The 16,527-nt window shown below is 39.0% G+C and overlaps 1 non-coding gene across 1 annotated transcript; it reads left to right on the top strand.

The window, feature by feature from the left end:
* The first annotated feature begins 1,541 nt into the window (after positions 1-1,541).
* Positions 1,542-1,648, top strand: LOC128289593 (small nucleolar RNA R71). The gene has a single exon (XR_008279238.1). It is a non-coding gene; the product is annotated as a small nucleolar RNA R71 (small nucleolar RNA).
* Positions 1,649-16,527: the final 14,879 nt, after the last annotated feature.

Here is a 16,527-nt window from a genome sequence, read left to right as displayed (position 1 = left end):
TAATTGGCACTTCTTTGTTTACTTCAAAGTCTAGAATAACAAAATCAGCGGGGAAGATAAATTTATCTATACGTACCAATACATCCTCGATTTTTCCTTCCGAATGTGCTAAGGATTGATCTGCTAATTGAAGTGTATTGTAGTAGCTCTAACTTCACCTATCCCCAACTTCCTAAATATTGACCTAGGCATCAAGTTAATACTTGCACCTAAGTCACATAATGCCTTACCACAATATGTTGCTCCAATGTTGCAAGGTATGGTAAAACATCCAGGATCCTTCAACTTTAGGGGTAGTTTGTCTTGAAGATATGCACTGCATTCCTTCGTCAGAGCTACCTCTCAAATTGTCCAAGTCTTTATTTTTTGGACAGGATATCCTTCATGAATTTTACATAGTTCGGCATTTGCTCAAGTTCTTCAACCAACGGGATGTTGATATGAAGTTGCTTGTGTATGTATAGGAACTTCTTGAATTGAATCTCTTGCTTCTTCTTTTGAAGTCTTTGAGGGTAGGGTGGTGGTGGTTTCTTTACTAAAACTAGTTGATTCGTCCTCTGTTGCAATTCTGCATCTAATGGAGTTGTTAGTTGATTAGAATTAGTCGGTTCTAAAATTACCTTGTCAGGTTTTGCAAATTCTGGTTCTTGTGAAACTGGAATTTCAACACTCAATTGAACTTCCTCTAAATCTTGAGCATCAGCTTACTCCTTTTTAGCTTCAATGGTGTTGGGCTCTACTGTCTTTCCACTCTCAATGTCAACGCTTTGCAATGCTCCTTCCCCAGATTCCTCAGATTCTTCGTATCACTAGGTAAAGCACCTTGTGGTCAGTTTTTATGTTCAGTTGCAAGCTGGCCCATTTGGTTTTCCAGGTTTTTCAATGTAGCTGCTTGGCTTTGGATTAAGGCATCATTCTTGGCCATGTATGCCTTCAACAGATTTTCTAAGCCATTGGATGGTTCAGCTTGGGTTGGTTTCTGAACTTGTTGGGGAAAACTAGCTGGTTGGGTCGATATAGGTTAGACGTAAGTATTACTGGTTCCAACTCCTTAGTTACTCTAGGAAACATTTGGGTGGTTTCACCATGATGGGTTATAGAAATTGGATTGCAGTCCTTGCCTTCCTCAATTTTGGTTTTGGTTACCTATGTAGGACATGGATTATGGGTTTGATCGACATTCTTCAAACAAATGTCCTTCCCCACAATAGACATAGGCTATATTTTCAAATTGGGTTGGTGGTTATGCTGTAAAACTATTAGACCCATTAGTAGTAAGAGCTTTTAACATTGAGGATATTGATGATACTTGATATGCGAGTGAAGTAAAAGCATCTACTTCATGTATTCTGGTAACTCGTCTTCCTGACACTGCTGGATTGGTTGGCCATTGGTAATTGTTGCTGGCAATCCTCTCAATGATTTCATAAGCCTTATTATAAGACTTAGAAAGGAGAGCACCGTTAGCAAAAGTGTCCACCACCATCCTCGTGTGAGCATTGAGACCATTATAAAATGTCTCAAGTTGGATACAATGTGGGATTCCGTGATGAGGGCACTTTCGTAATAACTCTTTGTACCTTTCCCATGCCTCATACAAGGACTCATCATCCATTTGTTGAAAGGCAGTGATCTCATTCCTTAACTTAGTATTCTTGCTAGGCGGGAAATACTTCATAAGGAATCTTTCTGCTAACTCTTGCCATGTAAAAATTGAGTTTGGTGGCAATGAGTTCAACTAGGCTTGAGCTCTATCCCTTAGTGAATATGGGAATAACTTTAATCATAATGCATCTTCGAGTACTCTGGCTAACTTGAAAGAATCGCTCACCTCCATAAATAGTCTTAAGTGTAGGTGAGGATCTTTGGTAAGCATTCCACTGAATTGGCCCACTGTCTGAAGCATCTGAAACATGACTAGCTTCATCTCAAACTGTTGTGCCTCAATTTCAGGTCTCCTAATACCCAGATTAAGATCATTAAATATTGGCACAACATACTATCTTAAAGCTCTATCCCTATCATCAACAATAAGGATAGAATTTTGAACAGGGTTTGCTCTATTTCCTTGATTTCGATTTTCAAAGTTCATCTCTTCGGTCCTTCTCTAATTTGCTTGTCTTCTTCACTATCGAAAAGTTCGTTCTATCTTAGGATCTACAGGAAGTAGGTCAATAATCTCGTCAATACTCATAAACACCTGAAATAATCACAGAAAAATTAATTAAGTTAAAAATTAAATAGAAAAATAAACCAAAATGTAAAAATAACAAATTCACAAATAATGACTTTTTAAAATAGTCCCTAGCAACGACGCCAAAAAATTGGAACAACGGAAATGTGCAAGTGTAAAACAACTGCAACAAGTAATAAAGTGACAAGTAAATGTCGTGTAATTGCCCGATTTTGGGCCCAGTCAGAACAGTGGTTTTGGGACCACTAATTTGAGGTCAGAGAAATAATTTTTAATATTATTTTATGTGTTGTGGCATGATTATATGAGAGTATGAAAATTTTGGTGAATTAATTTTAGCGATTTCGTGCTTAATTGTGAAAAAGGACTAAATAACATAAAGTGCAAAAGTCCTATTTTGATAGCTAAGAGTGTCAAACAGCTAGAGAACCAAAATTGGGGGTCTTTAAAGGGAAAATAGACCCTTAAAATAGATGTGGCCGGCCATAGGGACAAAAAGGGATGAGAAAGTCAAAGTTAGGTGCCCTAATTTGATTAAAATAAAACCTAAGAAAAAGGCTATCATCCTTTTTGTTTTGCTACGTCTTCTTCACCAATATTTCCTCCAAGAATATTGCCCTGGAAGCTTGAAAAATTTCAGTAACTTAAATCCTTTGCAAGTAAGTGGTTTTGAGGGCTTTTCTTAAATATTTTTGTACTTTTAGAACCCTTGTAGCATGAGCTTTCAAATAAGGGGACTGTTTTATAAAATGATTGAAAGCCTAGGGTTTTACCATGAGAGTGTGCATGTTGTTTTCTGAAATTTTATGGAAGAAAATGAATCATGGTTGTGAAATAAAAACTTTTGTGTAGTTTTCATGGAAACCCTAACTAAGGACCATTTTGCATAAGTTGTAAAATATTTGATAAATGTGTGAATAATGAGAATTGTGGGCTGCTCTTAGTATAAAAAGTATTCAGCTAGGCTTGAGTAATGAAAAAATGTGATAAAAATCGATTTTCGGGCCTCGGGTAAAATGGTCATTTTGTGGAAGTCTAGGGAAAAATGGTCATTTTGCCCAATTATGAATTTTCTAGTGTCTAGATTAATGTGCTGATGAAATAAATGAATTTCTATCATTTTAGATCAAGAATTACAAATTTCGGCCTAGACCGGGGAAAAATAAAGTTAGTGGACTAAGCCAAACTAGTCGCCTACATTTTGTATACCTTGGTAAGTTGCATGTAAATAATACAACTACATTGTTATTATATGTGTTTGAATTGATATACCATAAATTTCTTATATGTGGAAATGATTATGTATGATGAATATTGAGATAGTAGAACTCCCGTTTGAACCTTCAAAAATAAATTAGATATTCATGCCATGACATTCAGGTTATTTGTGTGCTAGTGTAAGACCATGTTTCGGACATGACATCGGCATTGAGACGAGAGCTAGTGTAAGACATGTCTGGGACATGCATCGGCCTCGAGATATAAGCCAGTGTAAGACATGTCTGGGACATCATTGGCTACGAGATGTGTCAGTCTAAGACCATGTCTGGGACATGGCATAAGCACAGATATGTGAGAGCTAGTGCAAGACCATGTTTGGGACATGGCCTCAGCCTTGATTTTGATAGTTAGTGTAAGACCATGTTTGGAACATGGCATCGACTTGATGGATGAGCCCATGTAAGACCATATTTGGGACATGGCATCGGCATTATACCCTATGTTTGAGGCTTAGTGAATATCCAATAGCATTCCAAATGGTTCAACGGTGAGAGTTACAGTTTGAGTTAAACAAGAAAAGTATAACCATGTTGTAAGTGGTACAAATACCTATTTGAAATGTATGAGATGTGAGCTAAATATATGCTATGTGAATTGTATTGGACAGTGATGAGTAAGTTGTGCTTATGCCTACTTTTGTATTATGAGCATGATGATAAATGGTAAAGTTTTTGTTATATTTATTTGCATGCAACTTACTAAGCTTTATGCTTACTCCCTCTTCTTTCCATTTTCTTAAAGTGTCGCCAAAGTAGCTCGAGGATCATTGCCTAGTCGGGGAAGCAAGTCACACTATCATCTGAAGCACTTGGTATAGTTAGATCTTTTATTTTGATTATGGCATGTATAGGACCTTGACTTTTGAGTTTGTGTGATTGTTAATTGGCCAAATGTGATGGCTTACTTTAGCATTTGATTCATTTTGTATAAGGCCATGGAAAATGGCTAATATTGAAAGTTTATATATGAATGCAAGATAGTCTTTCATGAATGTGAAATTGTTGGCATAGTTGAATATAAGAAATGTATATAGGCCTTAGCTATGGTTGTTTGGCTGAGAAATCATATTAAGTTACACTTTGATATGTTGGTTGACATTAGATGGTGTTTCAAGATGGCAAAAGGCTTGGTAGATGGAGTTATATGGCCCACACAGGTAGACACACGGGTGTGTGTCTAGGCCCATGTGTGACCCACGGTCAGCCTCACGGGCGTGTTGTTCGACCGTGTGTCCCTTGAATGTTAATTTTAGAAGTTAGTATGCATGGTAGTAAACACACAGGTAGAGACACGGCCATATGTCTCAGCCGTGTGGAGCACACGGCCTCTGGCCACAGGTGTGTGCCTTGGCCGTGAGCCCCTTATTGGATGCTGGCGTCAGAAATAGAATGTCAAGGTTTTTAGACACGGACTAGGACACGGGCGTGTCATGGCCTTGTGAAGGACACGAGCCATAAACACGGACGTGTGTCAGGCTATGTGAAAACCCTTGTAGGTTCGAATTTAGAATTTAATTTACACGGGCATGGGAAACGGGTGTGTCCCTAGATGCTTAGGCCGTGTGTGTCACATGAGCCATCAGCACAGCCATGTTATAATGACCCCACGGGTATGTTGTCCTTCCACATGGGCGTGTGCCCTTTACAAGAGTTATTTTCCTAAAGTTAGTTAAAAGACACGGGTTGGTCCCGATTTTCTTCCAATGGATGTTTGGAGCCTCGTAGGCCAATATTAAGGAGTTGAGACAAAGTTCAAAAAAGTTTTTAATTTGACCGAGTCTTAATGACATGAAATGATTGTATGTATGTGATTAAGTGTGGTAATGCCTTGTATCCCGTCCAGGCATAGGGCTCGGGTGTAGGGTGTTACATGTTGAGTTATCGTACCCACAAGGACTATGAAAAGAATTATTTACAAATGCTATTTCAATCACTTTGGCAAAGAAAAATATTTGTTTTGAAAAAGGGTGATTAAAAAAATAAGATTTTAAACTAAATAAAAATAAAAGTTCTAATGCACGATTTCAAAATATGATTTAATCAAGATGACATAATTGTGTTGATTTAATTACATTTGTTTAACTTACAATTATTAAACCCATGTTTATGTTGTTACGAATAAATTCACGACAACTCGGTAATTTGCTAACTTATGAACACACTCACCTATACAAATCCATTCATCTCTTAGCATATCCCTATGTTAATTCAAACGATTAAACATATTTTAATAAGCAAACATGTTATTGCGCATACATACTCATTAAATTGAACTAATATCTTGCATATCCCTATGTCAATTCAAATTAATTAAATCTAATAAGCACATAAAAGACTATGTGAGGTAACAAGGTATCCTTACCTTGAAACAGTTTAATCACAATAATCTTGCAAGTTATGCAAGGCAAGTGTATCACCCGATACATTGCTAATTTAACCTTCAGCTACCTTAGAAGAATAAGCATGCACTGATTAAGTGTTGTGTCATTTAATTACAATTTCAATTTGTTTAAATAATTCATTCATTAGCTACCTCACAATTGTAATGCAAGAATAACTTAGGCATGATTTTACTTAATCAAGCATTTTATCGAGGCCTATAACAACATAAACACAATTTTAATAATTTAAGTAGATGAAATGCAATCAAACCAACACGAATTAAATTCAAGCTAAGCTGATTAAATTAACCATTCCAACAACATAAATATTCATAGATATGTTCATTATAACAACAACAAAAATTAAAGAGATAGGGAACAAGAATCAAATTCAGTGTTTCTCCGTGGCTTGACTAGTTTGCTCCGACTTTATTCTTTTTTGTCCTCGCCAATCAAGGCAGCTATAAGCACTTCAATGCTGCTCCAAAATTACTGATGAATATCCCTTTTCCAAGAGGAGAAATCGGCAAGAAAGCAAGGGCTTTGAATGGGAAAATGAGAGGAGAAAGTGAGAGAGAAGAGAAGAGATGTGAATGAATGAGGGACGCTTTGAATGATCAGCCAATGGGGATTTTTATAGCTGAATGTGGCAGCTAAAATTTGCTAAAAATAACAGCCAAAGAGCCACCCCTTGGCTGGCCATCTATGTGGCAAAGTTGATGGCTTCAACTTTGCTAAATTTGGCTTGGGGCAAATCTTCAAAGCCATCAATTGTGGGGGGGCTGATTTGCAATTTGAACAAGTGTTCAAGGGCTTCTTTGCAGCTTCAATAATCAGCTAATGAGCTGAATTAGGTCAGCACTTGGACGGTTTTGGGATGTGCTCTCCTTGGCTGTTTTGGTTTACTCGGTTTGGTTCAATTTGACCATTTTTTCATAATTAATTAATAATATTCTATTAACCCAAATTAACTTGGATATAAATTAAAATTAATTATGATTTAATACATATAATTTTGGACCGTCTTAGGCTAGAAATTAATTTGTCTAGATACTTTAAACTGCTTCTCGGTTTTGTGCACCATTTTTTGCCCTTTGTGCAAATCAGTCGAAAATAACCAAAATTCATCAAAAATAATTATAAAATTAACTAAAATTTTCAACATGTTCATATTTTAAGTTCACTTGAATTATTTTATAAAAAAATAATTATTTTTCGACAAGAATTTAATCAAATTCGCATGAATTTAAGTTAAAAAGGGTACGAAAAAGTGTGTAAATTTTTGTGTTTCCAAATGCACATGGTTTGGGGTTTCCAACACTCCCAACACTAGTTGTTAAGGGAGACGAAGAGCTCAGGTTGGTGCATTTAGAACTTCATTCCTTTCCCGAATACTCCCTTGATGTAGCAAAACGCTCATGATAATTCTTTGATTTCTTTGAAGCAGATGATTCCATCTTGTTCATAAATCTTTTGCTCGTAACCCGAGCTTCCCTTTCCACTTGCCTCTTTTCTTTGCTTAATTCCTTGGCCTTGTGTGCTCGTTCAACCAACACCACGAATTCTCTTAATTTTAGAATTCCTATTAACAACTTAATATCTTTGTTTAACCCTTCTACAAATCGTTTGAACATTTCGGCTTCAGTCTGAACTCATTCACTAGCATACTTGCTTAATCTAACAAATTCTCGTTCATACTCGGACATTGTCATATTTTCCTGTTTGAGCTCTAGAAATTCCTTCTTTTTTTGGTATAGGAATCTCTGACTAATATACTTCTTTTTAAACTCTTTTTGGAAAAATTTCCATGTACTATTTTCCCTTGGTACCATAGAAGATATGGTTTTCCACGAATGGTAGGCTATGTCTTTCAATAAGGATACCGCATGTTTCAGATATTCGGCTGGTGTACATGATAACTTATCTAGAACCCGAATAGTATTTTCCAACCAGAACTTGGCCCTCTCTAGATTGTCATCGGCCGTAGCCCTAAATTCCTCAGCCCCATGTTTTCTGATTTTATCTACTAGAGCCTTACCAATTTTAATAGTTCTAGCATCCTCTGGCGTTTCATCATGTTGTGAAGCAGGTGGGGGAGGTCATTGAACAACAAGGTTTGTTCTCATATATTCACTAAACCATTCATCCTGTAACACCCCTAACTCGTGACCGACGCCGGTGTCGGACACGAGGGGTTAACGAGACAAATCCTCTTAAAGTACCGACCAATTTGGCATTTCTGGACAGGCTGGAAAACTGCGTCACCGTCGCCTTAAAAATCATATCTCGAGTTCCAAAACTCGGAAACTGGTTTCGTAAATTTTCCCTGAATTTAGACTCATATACCCATCCATGTATTTATTTTTAGAATTTTTGGTTGGGCCAATTGGTACAGTTTATTAGTTAAAGTCACCCATGTTACAGGGATCGACTGCTCTGACCTCCACGCGTTACAACTTGAATATCTTTCTGTACAGGGCTTTAATACTGGTTCCGTTTGTTTCTAATGAAACTAGACTCAAAATGGAATCTGTACATATAAGGCATGACTCATAATTCTTTCTGGATAATTTATGGTAAATTTTCAAAGTCACGATAGGGGACCCAGAAATCGTTCTGGCCCTGTCTCACGAGAACTTTAATATCTCCCAGTATACTGCTCATATGGTCGTTTCGTTTCGTCCATATAAAAATAGATTCATCAAGGATCAGTTCCATAATTTACTCACTATTTAATTCTACTTCTACTATTTTTAGTGATTTTTCAATCTCATCTCACTGCTGCTGTCCGCAACAGTTACTGCAGTAGACTATGCCAATTTCATGAATTTTTCCTTGGCCTTAATCATCCATCATACATGACACAAATTATGGCCACCTTAACAAAATTTGAGTTTCTAAGACTCGTGGCTATAGGTTCTAACATCCCACTCGGCGACCACATAGGCCATTTTCACATGGCTTAAAGTTTACAACCCACAATTCGACAAAATATAATAGCCTATACATGCCAAATGTTCTTCAACAACAAAAACAATACCACAAGATTTCAGCCGGTGTGATGACTTCAACGACGGTTCCGAGCACGCAACAATACGAGTCCAAGAGACCTAAAATGGGTGACAAGAAAACACCGAGTGAGTTTACAACTCAGTAAGTCATAAGCATTCGTCAATCCACCGATAAAGTTACTACTACATGTACAACAAATGAGGCTAGGTACTCGTCCATATCGAATCTATACCATAATACCTCGGACCTTTCGGTCCAATCTCGTACCAATTCATACATCCACATTTCATATTCTACACAACAAGATAATCAAGCATTTTTACACATTAACTCATTTTCCAGCACAACCATACAATTTCAATCATCACATAGATTTAAGGCTTACCAAATTCAACCCCAAGCATGAGCGTATTACCTATTCGTCATGAGCTCAAGGTACTTACCCGATCCGCTGTCCATACTCACTCGATGGAGACACACCCTCCATATAATTGTTCGATTGGAGATATTTATATATATATATAGAATGCACACACGAGTGCTTAATACTCGATTTCGCACACTTAGTGCCATGCGATTTAAGCCCGCACACATAGTGTCATGCCCTTGAGCTCGCACACTTAGTGCCATATATTTCCAGCATGCACACTTAGTGCCATATATTTCCAGCACGCACACTTAGTGCCAATCTAAATCACCGTACACACGTATTGCCCGCACACTTAGTGCCGAAAGCAAACTTTCTACACATTTCACTATTTCTTTTACATTCAACAATTGTCATCACTCCATACACATACATTTTCATTTATATATATATATCATCCCATTAAACACAATTGCATAAATTTTACAATCATTTAAGCAATATCAAATACGTGCTTAATGACTTACCTCGTGTTGGGTAAAATAGTTCCAAGTCGGCTACTCGATGACCTTCGTCTTTCCCTTGCTTGATTCTCCTTCTTTAACTCCTTGAGCTTAATCAATAAATCACTAGTTTAACCATCTTGCTAAACATTCATAATTCAACTACACATGCATATGTATGCTTGTATATTCGGCAACCATTCTTACTAATCGCCCATTTGGTCGATTATACACCTAACCGAATATGCACCAAAAACTTGATTCAACATTACCTACAGACTCACTTTAATGGCCGAATATATATATATATGTACAATGTCAACTAACATCTTTTAATCACCTAATTTCATCTCATGAACATTTAATCAAATTTTCCCAATCTAGCATATATTTTCACATCCATTTGTAACATCATGTACAAACACATATACACATATATCAAAACACAAATTTTTACCTATCATGCAACAAGCATAAATAGCACTTATGAGCATGCCATGGCCGAATACATCCCACACCATCCCCCTTTCAATTTTTGGTCATGGTTAAACAAAGAAAACTCCATGTCTTACTCAAGAATGCTAAAAGAAATTTCAAGAGTAGTCAATCCATCATTACATGTATCATCAACAAGCTTCACATTTAGCATGCAATGACTTTAACACAATATCAACCTTGGCCAAATACCATTTCCATGGCATAACAAGGATTTGAACCATGGGCTAACATGAACATCAAGTTAGTAACTAAAACATGCATGAATCTCATGACACAACCTCAAACATACCTTAATCTTGACACAAGTATGACCAAATCTCCTTCTAGTTCTCTTCTAAACCAAGCATGAAGCAAAAATCCTTCCTTTTTCCCTTAGTATTTTCAGCCAAGATTTTGAGAATGGATGAACAATTTTTTTCCTTTCTTTTCCTCTACTCACGGCAACAAAGGGGGGCATCCATGCTCATTTTTTTTTTCATTTCTTTATTTTTTCTACATAATCCACTAACTAAACATGTTGGAAACATGTTCCCTTATATATTCTTGTCATGGCCGGCCACTCACCTTAGGAAGTGGGTTATTTGACATGCAAGGACAACTATTTTCCCATATGTATTAATAGGCCACCTTACAATTGCCTAGCACATTTCTAAATTTTCTCACATAAGTCCTATTTGATAAAAATTCACTTACTATTAACAAAATCCAAACACGAAATTTTCACACATGCATATATACATATAATGAGCATCAATTATGATGGTTAATTATTATTATGACTCGGTTTGGTGGTCCGAAACCACTTTCCGACTAGGGTCGATTTAGGGATGTCACAACTCTCCCCACTTAGAAATTTTCGTCCCAGAAAATCTTACCGATAAATAGGCTCGGGTATCGCTCTTTCATAGAGTCCTCAAGTTCCCAAGTGGCTTCTTCCATTCCGTGTTTATGCCATAACACCTTCACTAACGGGATTTTCCTATTATGCAACTCTTTTACTTCACGCCTCATAATGCGAACGGTTCCTCTTCATAGCTCAAATTAGGTGAATCTCAATCTCGGATGGAGCAATTACGTGCGATGGATCGACCTATATCGTCAAGCATCGAGACATGAAAACGTTGTGAATCCTTTCGAGCTCGAGGGCAAAATTAATCGATATCGATGGCCCAACTCGTTCGGATACTTCATATGGCCCGATAAACCTCGGACTCAATTTGCCCTTACGACCAAATCTAAGCACCTTCTTCCAAGGTGAAACTTTGAGAAAGACCTTGTCTCCAACCCGATATTCAATATCTTTTCTTTTCAAATCCGCATCGACTTTTGGCGATCCAAAGCGACTTTCAAACTTTCACGAATTACTCGAACTTTTGCTCGGCATCCTTAACCAAATCAACTCGAAGAATTTACCTTCACTAAGTTCACCGAGAATAATGGGGTACGGCATTTACGACCGTATAAAGCCTCGTAAGGCGCCATCTTAATACTTGATTGAAAGCTATTGTTGTAGGCGAATTCAATCAAAGGTAAATACCGTTCCCATGAACCACTAAACTCAAGGATGCAACATCTCAACATATCCTCGAGTATTTGAATTATCCGTTCGGATTGACCATCGGTTTGGGGATGAAAAGCGGTGCTAAAATGCGACTTGGTACCCAAAGCATCTTGCAATTTCTTCCAAAATCGCGACGTAAATCTTGGGTCTCTATCCGACCACGATAGAAATAGGCACCCGTGTAATCTCACAATCGAGAAACGTACAATTCCGCTAATTTGTCCATTGAAAAATCCGTGCGTCGGGGGATAAAGTGAGCCGACTTAGTTAGTCTATCGACAACGACCCAAATCGCATCCTTCTTACTCACGACAATGGCGGTCGGATACAAAGTCCATTGTGACTCGATCCCATTTCCATTCGGGTATCATGATCGGTGAAGTAATCCCGATGGCACTTGATGTTCGCTTTCACTTGTTGACATATCGGACACCTTGAAACAAATTCGAAATGTCTCGTTTCATCTTAGGGCCACCAAAATTGGCGTTTGGTCATTGTACATTTTAGTACTACCGGGTGGATTGACATTCGACTACAATGGGCTTCATTTAGAATTATCAAAATAAGTTCAATTCTTTGGAACACAGACGACTTCGAACCTCAAACAATCGTCATCATCAATTTGAAACTCGATTCCTTGTTCGAACACACTCACCCGTTTTGCAAGCAACTCCTCATCAACTTTACGAGCTTCCCGAATTTGATGAGCCAACAATGGTTTGGCCTTTAATTCGGCTACTAACACATTGTCGGGTAGAATAGACAAGTGTACATTCATCGCTCATAAAGCAAACAGTGATTTCCGACTTAAGGCATCCGCAACCACATTGGCCTTTCCCGGTGATAATCAATAACGAGTTCATAATCTTTTAACAACTCGAGCCATCGTCTTTGTCGCAGATTTAAGTCTCTTTGAGTCATCAAATATTTGAGACTTTTGTGATCCGAATACACTTGGCACTTCTCACCAAATAAGTAATGTCGCCATATCTTTAAAGGCGAATACGATGGCGACCAATTCGAGGTCATGGGTTGGATAATTTTTCTCATGTGGCTTTAATTGTCTCGACGCATAGGCCACAACTCGACCTTCTTGCATCAATACGCAACCTAACCCAAGTAGGGAGGCATCACTATAGATGACAAACTCTTTGCCGATTCGGTTGTACTAGAACTGGAGCTTTCGTCAAATGGGTTTTCAATTGGTGAAACTTTTCCGACACTTTTCCGTCCATTCAAATTTGACATCTTTCGAAGCGGTTTTGTCATGGGTGTGGCTATCATCGAGAATCCTTTCACAAACCGTCGGTAGTAACCGCAAGCCCCAAAAAGCTCCTAACCGGTAACATTCCTTGGAGGTTTCCAATTGACTATGGCGAAATTTTTTCAGTCCACCACGACACCGTCACGGACACCACGTGCCCCAAAAGCTAACCTCTTTCAACCAAAATTCACATTCTTGAACTTTGCGTATAACCGCTTATCTCGTAAGATTTGCAACACTAGCCTCGGTGTTCAAGATGTTCGGTTTCATCTTTCGAATAGACCAAAATGTCATCGATAAATACAACTACGAACCGATCCAAGTATGGCTGAAAATTCTATTCATTAAATCCATAAACACCGCGAGGGCATTAGTGAGCCCAAGCGGCATCACCAAGAATTAGTAGTGACCGTACCTCGTTCTAAAAGCGGTTTTGGGTATGTCCGATTCTCGGACCCTCAACTGATAGTACCCCGACCTCAAATCTATCTTTGAAAACACCGAGGCTCCCTTTAATTGATCAAACAAATCGTCAATTCGTGGCAATGGATATTTATTCTTTATCGTCACTTTATTGAGTTGACGATAGTCGATGCACAACCTCATGGTTCCGTCCTTCTTCTTCACAAACAATACAAAGTCGCCCCATGGAGAAAAACTCGGTCGAGTGAAACCTCTATCCGTCAATTCTTGCAATTGAACCTTCAATTCCTTTAATTCCGTTAATGCCATACGATCACGGGGCTATTGAAATCGGCGTAGTACCGGTACAACCGATGCAATTCCACTTCTCGAACCGGTGGCAATCTCGTAACTCCTCGGGAAAAACATCCGAATACTCACAAACCACTGGTACCGATTCGAGTTTCCTTTCCGTCTCTTTACTCCCAAACACATACGCAAGGTATGTTTCACACCCTTTTCACATATCTTGACGGTCATAGAAGATATTATTCTCGGCACTCCTTTTAAATCAAGAGACTCGACTCGGACTACCTCATTATTTGCACTCCTCAAATTAATGGTTTTCCTTTTGCGATCCACCACTTTGCATCATGTACGGTCACCAATCCATACCAAGAATAACATCAATTCATGAAATGGTAGAAGCATCGGATCGGTAGGAAAGCAGATTCTCGAATTATTAGGGGCATCTCTTGCACACTTTATCAACAAGCACGTATTGACCCAAAGGGTTTGACACTCAATTACGAACTCGATAGACTCAACGGTAGAGTCTTCTTTGGATGCTAAGGTTTCACATACATATGAGTGAGTAGAGCCGGGGTCAATCAATGCAATCACAATAGTATCAAAGAGAGTAAAAGTACCGGTGATAACGTCGGGAGGATGCCTCCTCTCGTGCGCGGATGGCATATGCTCTAGCAGAGCACGGGTCTCGGATCGGACGGTAGTATTAGAGGCTCCTCTCGATTACCACCCCTACCTCCGGAGATTCTCGGGGCCTACCTCCACCGTCGTTCCACTAGGTCTTGCACCTTCGTCTTATTCCTCTCATCTAGCTCCGTGCAATCTCTAATGAAGTGGTCCTTGAACCGCATCCATAACAGCCCTATTAATGGACTTACCCCAACATTCACCTAGGTGTCGTCTTCCACATTGGGGCATTCAGGTCTCTCTTGGCGATTATTGCCCACACTAGCTACTGAAGTAGCTCGAGTCCGTCAATGGTCGGGCTCTAATGGAAATTCCCGATCGTCCTCGACTTACTAGTGTCCTCCACGAACCTCTTTACAGCCGAGAACGGAGCTTTACTCGTCGATCTTTTACGGTAATCTCTTGCTTCAAATTCAGCCTTCTTCTTCTCCTCCCAAGTTCTTCCGCCTTGCGAGCTCGTTCAACTAGTGTCACGAACTCCTTTATCTCCAAAATTCCCACTAGTAACTTTAACTCTTCATTCAATCCTTCTTCAAATCTTTTGCACATCGCAACCTCATCAGCCACACACTCCCGAGCATACCGACTAAGTCTTACGAACTCATGTTCAGATTCGAATCTGATCATCCGCCTTGCTTGAGTTCCAAGAATTCCTTACGCTTCTGATCGATGAACCGTTGACTAATGTATTTCTTTCGAAATTCGGATTGGAAGAAATCCCAAGTAACTCGTTCATTTGGGACTATGGAAATTAAAGTCCTCCACCAATAGTAAGTGAGTCTACTTAACAAGGATATAGCACACTTAAGACATTCGTCGGGTGTGCATGACGATTCATCTAACACTCTAATGGTGTTATCGAGCGAACTTCGGCCTTTTCGGCATCATCAAGAACTATGGCCTTGAACTCCTCCCCACGCTTCCTAATCAAGTCCACGGTGGTTTACTCAGCCTCACAGGATCGATGAATCGGAGGCATTGCGGGCTCTTGGGTGGAGTATTTAAATTCGGGAATGGTTGGACAGCGGGGTTGGTTCGGGCATATTATGCGACCCACTCATTCATCATAGTGAAGAAGGCTTGTTTCGCCCTTCATTTTGATTATTCGCGGATGACCGAGGCTCAACAGCGGTGTCCCTTGCGCAGGAGCAGCCGCTACACTTTCAACGTCATCCGCCAAGGGTCTCTCTACCGGGTTCCATCGCTAATCAAAACAAAAATTTCAACCGTCAAGTCATCACATTATTAAGCACTATCAATTTGGCATGTATAGCTAGACTCACACGCTATGGTAGTCCTAGAACCGACTAAACCATAGCTCTGATACCAATAAAATTGTAACACCCTAACTTCGTGACCGGCGCCGTGCCGGACACGAGGGTTAACAGACAAATCCTCTTAAAGTACCGACCAATTTGGCATTTCTGGACAGGCTGGAAAACTGCGTCACCGTCGCCTTAAAAATCATATCTCGAGTTCCAAAACTCGGAAACTGGTTTCGTAAATTTTCCATGAATTTAGACTCATATACCCATCCATGTATTTATTTTTAAAATTTTTGGTTGGGCCAATTGGTACAGTTTATTAGTTAAAGTCACCCATGTTACAGGGATCGACTGCTCTGACCTCCACGCGTTACAACTTGAATATCTTTCTGTACAGGGCTTTAATACTGGTGCCGTTTGTTTCTTATGAAACTAGACTCAAAATGGAATCTGTACATATAAGGCATGACTCCTAATTCTTTCTGGATAATTTATGGTAAATTTTCAAAGTCGCGATAGGGACCCAGAAATCGTTCTGGCCCTGTCTCACGAGAACTTTAATATCTCCCAGTATACTGCTCATATGGTCGTTTCGTTTCGTCCATATAAAAATAGATTCATCAAGGATCAGTTCCATAATTTACTCACTATTTAATTCTACTTCTACTATTTTTAGTGATTTTTCAATCTCATCTCACTGCTGCTGTCCGCAACAGTTACTGCAGTGAACTATGCCAATTTCATGAATTTTTCCTTGGCCTTAATCATCCATCATACATGACACAAATTATGGCCACCTTAACA

The sequence above is a fragment of the Gossypium arboreum genome, chromosome 2 (genome assembly GCF_025698485.1).
Source record: "Gossypium arboreum isolate Shixiya-1 chromosome 2, ASM2569848v2, whole genome shotgun sequence".
In the NCBI taxonomy this organism is placed as follows: Eukaryota; Viridiplantae; Streptophyta; class Magnoliopsida; order Malvales; family Malvaceae; genus Gossypium; species Gossypium arboreum.
The sequence above is the reverse complement of the archived record's forward strand: the minus strand, read 5'-3'. Positions and strand labels throughout refer to the sequence as shown.